Genomic DNA, 5,000 nt, shown 5'->3' with positions numbered 1-5,000 from the left:
TGGCTCCTATTCGCATAGTTACCTTTCCTTGTATGGTTTACCGGATACACTCACGAGGGCGCGAGAGTGAGTCGGGTTTTCGGGTGACAGTGTTCTACCGGGTTATGTAACGAAGGTAGATTTGTTTTTCGGGTAAAGGTGTTTCGTACATCTGGCTCCTCTTTTACTTATTTATCTAAAAAAAGACAACGCAAAATAACAAACTCAAACTTAAAAAAAACACACAAAAAAAAAAAAAAACTCACAGACGTCGCACTTTCCCACAAATGATGACATTTAGAGTAGGTAGTTTACATAAAAGCACATACAACAACGGAAACTTAGCGGTTGTGACTTACGCTAGCTGTTATACTCTCGTAGACATTGTTACCTTGCATGAATATTATTGGAATGTGATGGACATACCTCGTGTGCGTCACCTGGTAACTTGCCCTACATAAGAGCATACTTTGAACATGCCGCATTGTTTCGTGTCATCAAACGGCATGGCTATTAATGATTCATGCTGTCCAGTGACTGCAACATATGTTAAACATTAACCGTATTGATTCCACACCAGTAGAGCGTAATTGTAATATCTGTTGCACTTAATGTTGTATGTTCGGTGTTTGACGTTTAAAAAAAAGTATAATAAATGGCACCGGTATTACAACTTACCTGAGAAATATTCGTAGAAAGTTTACATCTGGAAAGACAGAGACAGAAAGACAGACAAATAGACAGACAGACAGACAGAGGGTAAAGAGAGTAAGAAAAGAGAGAGAGAGAGAGAGAGAGAGAGAGAGAGAGAGAGAGAGAGAGAGAGAGAGAGAGAGAGAGAGAGAGAGAGAGAGAGAGGGAGAAAGAGAGAAAGAGAGGGGAGGAGAGAGAGAGAGGGATAGAAAGAGGAGAGGGGGAGAGAAGAGAGAGAGAGAGAAATTAACGAGAGACAAACAGATATACAGATATAGATAGAGACAGACAGACAGATTAGAGTGATATAAAAGATTTAGGGCCATATTTCCAATAATTTCGATGCCGGATAGGCTACCAACTGACAAAAAAAAAAAAAAAAAAAAATAATAGTAATAATAATAAAATCTGGTTAACGCCATTTATCGCAATATACGTAGCATCAGGCAGCCTATCAACATATTTGTCGAAACTCCATCCTGCATATGCCAAAACATTTGAGTCGAGCGGTTTTATTTGATTTTGGTTGGTGACTGTGATTAATTAAAAGACGAGTAAGACATGCAGGGTGATTTCCACGAGACGAAAATGACAATCGAAGGAATACTGACAACAGTTCATACCCGGGGCGTCCTTATTGCTCTCACCTGCGTAGGCTAGATATAAGGCATAATTGCAGTATTTGTTCATAATTTTTTTTCGCAGTTATTATTGTTATCGTTGTTGTTATGGTTATTATTAATAATATTATCATTATGATTATTTTATTATTGTTGTTATTGTTGTTATTTTTTGTTATATTTTATTGGGAAAACCACGATATTTGATATATATTTCTGGATTTGTGGGTTTTTCTACCATATTTCTGGATAAAACAAGCCAGATGGATTGGCTTGTAGAATACTTGTAGTGAACTCTACTTACTTTTGCCGTGGTTTCCTTGGTTTCCATTATTATTATCATACACTTGAAACAATTCTAGGTGTGACCGCCTAATTTGCGTATCTGAATTTGTGTATGAATGCTTGAGTGAAAATTTAAATTGTCTGATGATCAAAGCGTGGGTATTATTTTAAAGAGTGCTTTTTGAGTACATTAAGATGCTTTAGCGTTCATTTTTAAAGAGGAATTATGTGCCAAGGGGTGCGTGTGTGCATCTACAGTTTTTTTATTTTCTTATTCTGTTACGATTAGTGCCAGTGATCAGTTGCGTGTCTATCTCTCTGTCAACCTCTCTCTTTAATTCTATCTCTGTCTATCTTTTTCTCTCACTATCTATCTGTGTGTGTGTGTGTGTGTGTGTGTGTGTGTGTGTGTGTGTGTGTGTGTGTGTGTGTGTGTGTGTGTGCGTGTGTGTGTGTGTGTGTGTGGAGCAATTATCGAAAACAGTTTGATCAAATATGCTGTTTGAAGTTACAATACCTAGAATGTAGTAGCAAGCCTATTTATCATTGTTTCGGGTAATAACAGAAACAGCGTTTGACCATCGGGCAGTGAGCGTCATGTAAAGAATTCCAACACATTTCTAATCCCGGGAATGTGTGATAAATGATCGGGAATACACATTCTCAGGGTCGTCGGGCTGCCTTCCGACATATGGCGCATCGGGATTGGTGTCCAGTTCGGGATCGGGATTGGGGTAGGTTCGGATAGGGTTCCGGTCGGGTTCCGGATAAGGTTTTGGTTTGAGGGTTCGGGATCGGAATAATTGTCTTATTGGCTGATTTTTTTTTCGGGATTTCAAGTCGTTTTTTTTTTCTCTCTCTTTCTCTGTTTTCGAGTTTCTGTTTTTTAAGTACCTTTAAATCGTGTTGAATCTTGGAGGCGGGAACTTCGTTCAAGAGCATGTCAAAACTTTCGTGATTGGGTTTCGAACTCTGTGCAAAACTGTTCGGGACTTTCCCCCGACTTTATCCGACCTTTCCCGACTGCATCTGCGACAGCCCCAAGATCAGCGTGAATCGGCGCCGAGATCCTGAAGGCCAGAAGAAACAAAAGTCGAATGAAAGTTAAAGGCGAGACGTGGTTCCTTTAAACGAAAAAATCCCCCCCCCCCCCATCTGTCGACGTCACAGAGCGTATGCGCAAACAGGGCCGGATGACGAAAGCAAAAAAGGGTATCGCACTTTCTAAAAATCTCTTTATTCGCAAATGACACGGATATGAGATAGAATTCACTAAAACATTGTCATGAAAAGTGTACAAAGGCTTGATTGACACGTGTGGAGACTATCAGAGCGAAAAACATTATCATGCACACACGGAGTGTGTGTGTGTGTGTGTGTGTGTGTGTGTGTCTGTGTCTGTGTCTGTGTCTGTGTGTGTGTTTATATATATATATAAATAGAGAGAGAGAGAGGAAGAAGAAGTATAATAGAAGGCATGTGCATGTATACCAAACGAGAAATTGTCCAAATGCCATGGTGTCACTAACATAAAAATATTTTGCATTCCATTAACCAATTTTGGCTGAGCAACAACACATAAGCTATTGTAAGGTTTCACTGTTGACTAAGTATAATCAGCAGTTGCAGCATCTTCGCAAAATCTCTGCTTGCGTGCTCGGAACAGCTGACTGAGGCGGGCGCAGGTGTTTTACTACTATCATTAGTCTTTCATTGCTTTCGTCTTTCACTTTTATGCGGCAGGTTTCGCTCAATGAAAGTGGGGGTGGGGTTGCATTATCATCATCATCATTATCATCATTATCATTGTCATCATCACATCATTATCATCATCATTGTCAACATCGGATCACCATCGTCATCACACCATCACATCATCGATATTAATCATTATTATCATTTATTTTTATTATTGTTATCGTTACAGGGTTATCGTTACTCATGTTTGTCTTTTTTTTTTTTCTTCTTTTCTTTCTTTCCTCTTCCCTTTCTACCCTATCTGCTCCACTTCCGAATCATTCTACCATTTCTTTTACTTAATCGTCATCATGATCGTCATCATCATCAACCATCATCATCATCAGTGCCGTCATCATTATCATCATCAGCAGCAGCAGTGACCATCATTATCATCATCGTAATCATCATCATCATCATCGCCATCACATCGTCGTCTTCACCATCATCATCATCATCATCATCATCATCATCATCATCATCATCATCATCAATAACCATCACCGCTCTGTCTTAGCGGGCGGGGAAGTTGGTGAAAGCGATATCAAGATTCATTATGCAAGCCGGTCATTCGCAAATCTCCCTCAAGTGCCTGGCAAGTGTACACTTCGCTTGCAAGAGGAGGCATTCGGCGCCGATTAACGAGGTGCAAGGCGAATTATAACGAGAGAGACCGGAAATAACTTTTATTTCTTTATAGTGGAGTGTGGAATGGGTCGCGCTGAGGGGAATGGGATTTCATTAATGGACTCATTATTTGTGATTTTGTAAGAAAAAAATGAAACTTAGAGTGACTGGTATGCCGTAGGTCTACTGGATGGTGTGTGTGTGTGTGTGTGTGTGTGTGTGTGTGTGTGTGTGTGTGTGTGTGTGTGTGTGTGTGTGTGTGTGTGTGTGTGTGTGTGTGTGTGAGAGAGAGTGAGAGAGAGAGAGAGAGAGAGAGAGAGAGAGAGAGAGAGAAGAGAAAGAGAAAGAGAAAGAGAAAGAGAAAGAGAAAGAGAAAGAGAAAGAGAGAGAGAGAGAGAGAGAGAGAGAGAGAGAGAGAGAGAGAGAGAGAGAGAGAGAGAGGACGTACCCGTTAGGTAAAAAGGGTGCCGTAAAAGAAAAAAAGAAAGAAAAAAGGTGGAGAAAAACATGTCAGAGTGGCACTTGAAAGGTTCCTCAGCCGCCCTACATCATTTTTAGAGTCGCTGAGGCCGATGGAAACCCCGGTACACATGTTTTTGGGGTAAAGGGTTTCTCTCTCTCGCTCTCTCTCTCTCTCTCTCTCTCTCTCTCTCTCTCTCTCTCTCTCTCTCTCTCTCTCTCTCTCTCTCTCTCTCTCTCTCTCTCTCCTCTCTCTCTCTCCTCTCTCTCCTCTCTCTCTCTCTCTCTCTCTCTCTCTCTCTCTCTCTCTCTCTCTCTCTCTCTCCCTCCCTCCCTCCCTCCCTCCCTCCCTCCCTCCCTCCCTCCCTCCCTCCCACTCCCTCCCTCTCTCCCTCCCTCTCTCCCTCTCTACCTCCCTCCCTCTCTCTCTCCCTCCCCCTTACGTCTCTATCTATCTCTATCTATCTATCTATTTATTCGCTTCATTCTCTCTCTATTCGCTTCACTCTCTGTCTACCTGCCTCTATTTCTATTTCTCCCTCTCTCTCTGTATCTATCTATCTGTCTATCTATGTCTGTATGTGTGTATGTATATATGTG

General features: G+C 41.3%; 1 protein-coding gene across 2 annotated transcripts in view; it reads left to right on the top strand.

Moving 5' to 3' along the window:
• LOC125043328 (SUN domain-containing ossification factor-like) overlaps positions 1 to 5,000 on the top strand; it is a 107,444-nt gene that overhangs the window by 26,206 nt on the left and 76,238 nt on the right. The gene's annotated exons all lie outside the window — the stretch shown is intronic.

Source organism: Penaeus chinensis, chromosome 33 (assembly GCF_019202785.1).
Source record: "Penaeus chinensis breed Huanghai No. 1 chromosome 33, ASM1920278v2, whole genome shotgun sequence".
Lineage (NCBI taxonomy): Eukaryota > Metazoa > Arthropoda > Malacostraca > Decapoda > Penaeidae > Penaeus > Penaeus chinensis.
Note: the sequence above shows the minus strand (reverse complement) of the source record. Positions and strands in the feature narration are given on the sequence as shown.